The sequence below is a fragment of the Macrobrachium rosenbergii genome, chromosome 16, assembly GCF_040412425.1.
Source record: "Macrobrachium rosenbergii isolate ZJJX-2024 chromosome 16, ASM4041242v1, whole genome shotgun sequence".
NCBI lineage: Eukaryota > Metazoa > Arthropoda > Malacostraca > Decapoda > Palaemonidae > Macrobrachium > Macrobrachium rosenbergii.
In genome coordinates this window covers 17,511,226-17,520,842 of record NC_089756.1, presented here as the reverse complement: position 1 = coordinate 17,520,842, position 9,617 = coordinate 17,511,226, and positions in this window count along the sequence as shown.

Sequence of the window (9,617 nt, the reverse complement as noted above, 5' to 3'; positions counted from 1 at the left end):
AGAGATTTTTTGTCGAATACATTTTCGGGTACTGAAAAATCTTATGTAATTGCATTATTTAAAGAGGTTAGTAATGTAAATATGACAGAACATGTGGCTGTGACAAATGAAAGACTTGAGGATATTAGACAAAAGACCATAAGTGATGTTGCATTGCAAACGTTAAAAGAAACAATTCTAAAAGGTTGGCCCACTCATTGCAAAGAGGTTCCTGAAATCATAAGCTCTTTTTTTAAATTTAGGGATGAACTTACTGTTGATAATGATATCATTTTTAGAGATAATTGCATTGTTGTCCCATCATGTTTAAGGTCTTACATGCTGAAACAAATTCATTATGCTCACAATGGGATTGATGCTACTGTTCGGTATGGTAGAGATATATTGTTCTGGCCTGGCATGGGTGCAGATATAAAGAATTATGTTTCGTCTTGTGTGGTGTGTCATAAGTATGGTAGTAGACAAACCAAGGAATCCTTAAATTCACATGATTTTCCTTCTAGGCCTTGGTCTAAAACTGGAATGGATATTTTTAGTGTTGGTAATTGTAACTATTTGATTTTGGTAGATTATTATTCGTCATATTTTCAGATAAATTCATTGGAAAACATGTTAGCGTCAAATGTTGTAAGCAAGGTTAGGAGTCATTTTTCACGTTATGGTATACCGGGCATAGTAGTAAGTGACTGTGGCTCACAATTTACATCAATCGAATTTCAAAATTTTGTAAAGAAATGGTCATTTGAACATGTAAAATCTTCCCCTTACCACCACCAGTCAAATGGGAAAGCTGAAAATGCAGTAAAAATCATGAAACAGTTGTTCAAAAAATCAAAGGAGGATGGCCATGATCCACTATTAGCACTTCTTGAATGGAGAAATACTCCAACTGAAGGGTTTAACTCTTCACCTGCTCAAAGATTTTTTGGTAGAAGAACTCGAAGTCAATTGCCTATAACAGAAAATTTACTCAAACCCAAGATTGTTGATAGGGTACCAGAAATTCAAACTAAGAAATTGATTAGGCAAGCTAAATATTATAATAGATCACGTAAGAATTTAGTCTCATTAAAACCAGGTGATGTCATCCGTGTAAGAATTTAGTCTCATTAAAACCAGGTGATGTCATCCGTGTACAGCCAGTTCCAGGAAAAAACGAATGGAAGAAAGGTAAGGTAATAAAAGAGGTTTCAAAAAGGAAATACAAAATAGAAGTAGAAGGCAAAGTATATTTTAGAAATCGCAAATTTCTGAGAAAGACATCAGAGACAGTAACTGATAATTATATTGATTCTGATATTGAAATTGAAACTGATGTAAATACAAATGAAGTTCCAAATGAATCTTGTGTACATCCTCAGGGTGATAACTTAGAATCACAAAGAACCAGCAGTGGTCGTGTTGTAAGGAAACCTCAATATCTTCAGGATTATTTGTAATAAGTTTAGAGAGCCAACTAGGTATGTAGGATTAGATGTATTTTGCAGGGACCATTTATGTAGAAGAAAAGTTCTTCCAAATTTTGTTGAGAAAATGTAAAAGAAGGGAGATGTAACAATATGTGAATGTTGTGATCTAGATTTTATAAGTAATCAGTGTATGAATATTTTTGGGTACGCTGTCTAAGTTTGAGTCATATCTGTTGTTTATGTTTTGGCAAGTCACGTGACCAGAACAGCATTCGCATCTCACCCGCTCTCCAAAATGTTGGCTTGTCAACACTGTATGACAAATTGGTAACCTGTTTATTAAACTAATGTTAACTACCCTCAGCTTATCATTAAGAACCCGTAACAGTCAGAATGATATTCCTACAATAAAATGCATAGAGGGCGAACAGCAGAATATTATATATATATATATATATATATATATATATATATATATATATATATATATATATATATATATATATATATATATATATATAGTTAATTAATCCCTCAGGAGATTCGCAATAATATTCAGTACACACCCACTTATAAAGGGGTGTCTGGCCAGATTACGTATCTTCGTAATTTTAGCGTTGATTGCTAAAAAAGGATCCATTAGCAAGAATACGGCATAATACCAAACATGCATAAAAGGAACGATTATATATAATATATATATATATATATATATATATATATATATATATATATATATATATATATATATATATATATATATATATATATATATATATATATATATATATATATATATATATATATATATATATATATATATATATATATATATATATATATATATATATATATATATATATATATATATATATATATATATAGATATATATATATATATATATATATATATATATATATATATATATATATATTTATATATATATATATATATATATATATATATATAAATATATATATATATATATATATATATATATATATATTTTTATATGTTTCCTGGTGCAGGTGGATCTTATGACTCCACAATTATTACTTTACTCGAAAATGGCCTTGTAAGATACCCAGGACATATAAAACACAAACAAAAAAAGAAGTACACGGAGCGGAGGGCTCTTCACTAGGGGAAGTGCGTGAAACACGTGGATATAAAAATAGTTATATTTGATAGCACACAAGGTCAAAAGGAAAATTAACTGAAAATACGGTAAATTACTGCCGTAGAAGTCCTCCCGAAGGGGGAGCTTGGGAATGCCAGGAACACGGACCAAGGATAATTCTGCTACAGGCGTCTTTCTGAAACGATATTTGGACCCACGTTACACATCTAATGCTGGAATTTGGGATTGAATTACTCGGGGGTGCACTGAAGGCGCCAAGGACTCCCCTGAGGCGTTACTTGTGACTCAGAGGAAAGAAGCTGTGAACACGTGGGCCTGGCTTGAACCAAGGAATATCAGGGAACACAAAGTTATAGGCCCAGAGATTAATAAATGCAAAAGGGCTAAGTAATCGTGACTAGCAACTCGTTTTGGGTACATTACCACATTTGTAGGGGCGCAGGGATGACGACGTCTTCTGCCGAGAAACACGTGTGGGAGCGTGGACAAATGGTAGCCTCCCTCTCCAAGGTATTTCTTCAAGTCGTAGATTGGGGCGGAAAAGGGCGCCCTTGGGATGATGAAAAGGCCGCCGTTTAATGTCAGCTCGCGTTTGGAAGACTTGCAATCCCCCTTGCAGTCTTCTAAGGCCACGTGGAATGGAACATGGGGCACACAGGGCGGCGATGGGATCCACGTGGCGGCGAGCGGAAGAGGAGGGCAGGGGCAACGGCCCAAGACTGGACTTGTTCTCGGCTTAAACTAGCGAGCGCGTGTGGGGGAGAGCTATCCTGGCCCTGACCTTTTATTGCTTCTGGACAGGGGTAGGGGGGGGGCGATGTCCTGACCCAGATCGCCGACCCGGATATCATAGAAAACGATTTTCTTTCCCTGTACCAAAGAAAACAGTGCAAAGCCAGTTTACTGTCCCCAAACTATTATATTTTCTCTGAGCCCTTATTTCCCCGACCTTCAAAGGTTCAAACCAACCCAAAGCAGGGAAGGAGAAGAGTTTCCTAGCTTATTTTGGCGCTACTCTTTACAGCTCCCCTGGCAAGATAATATTCACACCTATAAACGGGTGCGAATATTGACAAAAGCAAAAATGAGCGAAGAAAACGTTCGACTTTATTCTATCTTTTACTTTGCTACAACCTTTACTCTACTTTATTTGTAAAACTCTGATGCCACACTAATCAATAACAAACTGAAGATTTACTTTAGGAGCAGAGTGCAATTTAGAATATACAATAAAAGGGTAAACTTGCTTGCAAATTAATTATTGCTCAAATACTTCCTAGGTACTGTTTCTACCCATTCTTTATTCGATTTACTTTACTGGGGTAATAAGGCGCTCAAAAAGAAAATAAACAAAGAACACTTCAAAATTTCAAAATAACAACAACAAAATAAAACATACAAGGCAGAATTTAAAAGGAAACAAATGTAGACCCACTGATTCCTTAATGCTATCCTGGAATTACAGGCATGCTATTACTTGTGCCTTGAAGAGGCGGCATTCGTGACTATACACTGTAGGTATTAAATAATATCCCTTTACCAAAATTGTAATAATAGAATTCAATTCTTCTTTTCAATCGACCTCCAATTGTTCACAAGCTCGACGAGCATAACTAATATTTCCCACGAACGCTAATCTGAAGGGGCAAGAACTTGACAGCTGTGAGGCAAAGAGATTATTCGCGGGTTTTAACTCGCCAACTTAAATGACGCTAAATTTTTACGTCTGCAGCTTACAACTCGGGTGTAAGCTAAAAATAGACTACTCGACTTATGAATGGGAGGATAAACAAATGAAGGGGAAAATGGACAAGGATAACATTCTCCACAGGGATAATTAAAACAAAAAGAAATGTAAATAAAAATAAAGGAAACTACACAGAACAACAACGAAGGATATTACTTCATACTAAAGGGCGGGCCGCACCACGGTGATTAAAAAGGCAACGTTAAAATTCGTAAGGGCAGGAGTCTTGTGACTCAAGATTCGTAAAAAAAAGAAAAGATTAAATGCAAAAGTAAATAATATACGTAGAAAATAAAGGATAACAGAGTGAGGTATTTATGATTTACTTCTTTTCTAACTTCCGTCGCCAACAGACGACGGTCAGAGCTAACTCTCAGCCCAAGGGCGGGGAAGGAAACCCAAAGGGCGCGACCCCTTCAGGAAGAGTTGACACGCCTGCCTTGTGCCAAAGGACGGGCGTAAGGGCGTGCCACTTCCCACTCTGTCTCTCTTACTGCTTCAAAATAAAATTATTTATACATTTCAAAAGGGGATGATATCCCATATGTTAACTGCCGCTTGCGGTGGTAAGGGAAAGTGTGGAGGGAAGATCGATAGAGAAGGATGAGGGATAGAAATTCCAAAGGAAAGGAAGAAGATAGCGGAAGGCCTTGGCATCCTCTCCTGGATGATAGGTGCCAAGACGTTCAAAGATGAAGAAGGGGGCCCTATGCCAAGTTTGCACAGGGCCCAGAAGAGCTCGGGGCTCCTTGTGGACTACCTGCGATCGCCCACACCCGTGGTAACTCCGCCGCGAACCTCTCCTCCTTGGACCGTTGTCCTTGGCCGGGGAATCGGAGGGCCCGAGGCCAAAGGGCGGCAAGGGGTGCCATCTGGGTCAGCTGCTGCGACAACTGACCCAGGAATTTTGTTCGCCATCTCGGACATTAACCGGCGCAGATCGCAGAGTTCATCGCCCAGGAAGGCGGGGCAGAATCATGACTCGCGGAGGAATCTGCGGCGGGGCGGCGAGAGAGGGGACGGCCGGAGGGGGCGGGGTCGACTTGCTTGCAGGGGGTGACCAGCTCAGGCACTGACATTGGCACTGGCGCTGGTGGCGATGTGGTGGTGGTCTCGTCTGTCTGGACGGACGGGGACTGGCACTGCTCAGTGCGCCGAAGGGCACTGGCAGAGAGCTGAAGGCCGAGATTCTCCTGAAGGAGATCTGGCTGAGGCCTCGGCACTGGCACGGATGCCGTGCGGGCACTGGACTCGGATTTGGATGATTTATTGGGGAATGGGGACCCCGGAATGGTGGTGGCTTGAAATGGGACGTAAAGTCTTGGCCCAGGAGGACGTCATAGTCTCCTGGAATGTGTTTTCGCTGGCAGCGAGACGAAGGGTCCTGGCTCTGTGGGGTCGGGTGACCCTCAGTTGGACCGTAGGGAGGATCATTTTAAAATTGTTAATGCCCTCAATGGTGACGAGCTTGCGTCGGTCTATTATAGCTCCATAGGGAACTTTGTCCCTCCTTATGAGGGAAATTTGCGCGCCAGAGTCGTCAAATGCCTTGACCTGGCGTGCTGAGTATTTACCGCGAGGAGGTGCCACATAGATGGGACCCTCGGCAGGAGGGCCTAAGGACTCGGGATTCGTTACTGCCAGGGCGACGGCGGGAGTTCCTGCCTTATTATTTCTAGGGCATTTTGCCCATGAGGAAGAGTGGCCATAAACCTTGCACGCCGTGCAAAAGGTTTGGCTGAAATCTCTTCGCACTGCCCCGGCAGAGGGCGCAGGCGACTTATTAGGGGGCTGTCCGGGAGAGAGAGACTCGGGTGGTTTACTGCGGCATTGCTCCTTGGCATGCCCGATCCTTTTACAGAACCCGCACACAACGGGCTTCTGTGATTGCCCATTCTTCGGCGGAGGGGCACCCGATAGGTAGGCGGGTGGCGTAATTTTGCGCTGCAGCGAGCTCTCCTGGGGGTGATGGGTGTCCCATAGATCCGCTATTCGGCAGCAATCAGCTAAGGTGGGGGGCTCCTTCTCGGCGATGTGCGTGGCGAGGGCCGGCGGGGTGTAGAGTAGGAAGTTCTCTATTTGTATTTGTTCGATGGCATCGTTGAGGGTCGTAAACCCCACGGCCTCGAACCATTTGGCACGGGCACGCTCGGACTTGTAGGCCCAGTCTGCCCAGGTTTGATTGGCCTCCTTCACTAGCCGGCGCCAGCGCACTCCTCCAGCGTTCAGGGGTTATCTCGCACGCCTTGGCAATAGTCTGGCGCACGACCTCCCAATTTTCCTGCTCCTCCGGCGGGAGGGCCTGTAGGCAATCAGGGCCTTCCTCCAAGGAACTTGCCCAACACCAGGGGAGAGTTCGGCGGCACTCAGGGGCAGGCCTTTAGCACTGTCTCGGTGCTGTCGAGCCACACTCGGGCTCAGCCTCCGTCCACTTCGGCATGCAGGCGAGAGCCTGGCTGAAGGCACTCATCCCCTGGGGGGCAGGTGGAGGCGAAGGGCCACTCTGTTGCAGCATTGCGAGTTCATGGGCACGCTGCTTGTCCCTTTCTTCCCTCTCGGCTTCGTCTCGTTTCTCCTGGGCTAGTCTTTCTGCCTCACGTTCTTGTCTCTCTGCGTCTTCCCGTCTCTCCTGAGCCAGCCTCTCTGCCTCCCGTTCCTGTCTCTCTGCTTCTCGTTCCTGCCGTGCGGCTTCGTCTCGTCTCTCCTGAGCCTGTCTTTCTGCTTCTACTTGTCTCTCCTGAGCCTGTCTTTCTGCCTGTATGGCGTCCATCCTCTCCTGTACCCAGTCTCTTAGTTCTCTCCCGGAAAGGCCGAGTTCCTTCCCTGAGGACATGAAGAACTTGAAATCCTCGCTCTGCTGAGACCGTGTCGACATTTTGCAGGCGGGAGAGGACGCTAGTAACACACAGAATTAATTTCCCAGAGCTGTGGGAATCTTGGAGACTTTTTCAAAGGACGTATGATTTGTCTCCCTATTTACCGACGAAGCGGGCTGATTGGGGACGATAAATTAGCGATGATTGGTCTCCCGATTTACCGACAAAATGGGCTGATTGGGGACGATAAGTTAGCGATGATTGGTCTCCCTATTTACCGACGGAGCGGGCTGATTGGGGACGATGAATTAGCAATGATTGGTCTCCCGGTTTACCGACGAAGCGGGCTGATTGGGGACGATGAATTAGCAATGATTGGTCTCCCGGTTTACCGACGAAGCGGGCTGATTGGGGACGATGAATTAGCGATGATTGGTCTCCCGATTTACCGACGAAGCGGGCTGATTGGGGACGATGAATTAGCGATGATTGGTCTCCCGATTTACCGACAAAATGGGCTGATTGGGGACGATGAATTAGCGATGATTGGTCTCCCTATTTACCGACGAAGCGGGCTGATTGGGGACGATGAATTAGCAATGATTGGTCTCCCTATTTACCGACGAAACGGGCTGATTGGGGACGATGAATTAGCGATGATTGGTCTCCCGATTTACCGACGAAGCGGGCTGATTGGGGACGATGAATTAGCGATGATTGGTCTCCCTATTTACCGACGAAGCGGGCTGATTGGGGACGATGAATTAGCAATGATTGGTCTCCCAAGGTAACGACAAACGGGCTTACTTGGGGACTAGATTGGGATATATATTTAGGTCTCCCGAATTACCGACAAAACGGGCTCACTTGGGGACTGAATGGAAAATGAATCGGTCTCACCAACGGACCGACGACACGGATTTATTGGGGACAAGAATAGAATATATAGGCGCCCAGGAATTTCCGCACAAACGACGTCTGATCAGCGAGGGCGCTAGTTTTAATGACTTATGGGAGAAGTGTTATTCTCAAGGACAGTTAGGTGGGTGGCCATCCCACATTCACAACAGATAGGCAACACACGCAGCCGTAGTAAAAGCACAAAACAAACACACAAAAAAAAAACAGAACACAGAACATATAATGTCAGACCCCAATAATGCAAAACAATTTGGTAGAGCGAAGCAAATCAAAAACAAACAAATGTTTTCCTAACTGGGCCATGGAATGGACGGTCAAGGCCGTCTGCGCCAAATGAATGAACGACGTAAACACGGTTGTTGACCCTTTTCGTCCTGGGAGTATAATATACGCTTTCGTTCCTATTTCTAAAACGAGAGAGAGAGGGTAAAATGCGTCAGCAATGCTAATCTGACTTTCGAACACGTGGTTGACGTCGAGATCTCGCGCCTATATCTAATGATTCGGTTTCGAAATCACTCGTTTCTACAGGAGGAATATGCGCACTATTCCTTTAATGATTTATCACCTGTATAACCTAATTGAATGGCATGCAAGCCGCGTGCAAAAGGCTTCCAAAGCTAAGTTTTCGGCGATTCTCTCTCTCGTTTTCCTCGGACATGCGCCCTACTATAAAAAAATTCCTAGGACTAGTCACGTTTTCTACAGCGTCCTACGCTAAATAAACACAGTTTACTTTACGCAGAATTTCCTTGGCCTGTTGCGCTGGCTTTTCAAAGGTTCGTAATCTGTCTCGTATCCAGCTTAGCTGAGCTAATTGCTGATTTCACAAATTGCAACACAAACAACAAAGGGGAAGAGGGGGATGCAATCATTACGAGAATCACTGGTCAGGTCGCCATTTTTATATGTTTCCTGGTGCAGGTGGATCTTATGACTCCACAATTATTACTTTACTCGAAAATGGCCTTGTAAGATACCCAGGACATATAAAACACAAACAAAAAAAGAAGTACACGGAGCGGAGGGCTCTTCACTAGGGGAAGTGCGTGAAACACGTGGATATAAAAATAGTTATATTTGATAGCACACAAGGTCAAAAGGAAAATTAACTGAAAATACGGTAAATTACTGCCGTAGAAGTCCTCCCGAAGGGGGAGCTTGGGAATGCCAGGAACACGGACCAAGGATAATTCTGCTACAGGCGTCTTTCTGAAACGATATTTGGACCCACGTTACACATCTAATGCTGGAATTTGGGGATTGAATTACTCGGGGTGCACTGAAGGCGCCAAGGACTCCCCTGAGGCGTTACTTGTGACTCAGAGGAAAGAAGCTGTGAACACGTGGGCCTGGCTTGAACCAAGGAATATCAGGGAACACAAAGTTATAGGCCCAGAGATTAATAAATGCAAAAGGGCTAAGTAATCGTGACTAGCAACTCGTTTTGGGTACATTACCACATTTGTAGGGGCGCAGGGATGACGATGTCTTCTGCCGAGAAACACGTGTGGGAGCGTGGACAAATGGTAGCCTCCCTCTCCAAGGTATTTCTTCAAGTCATAGATTGGGGCGGAAAAGG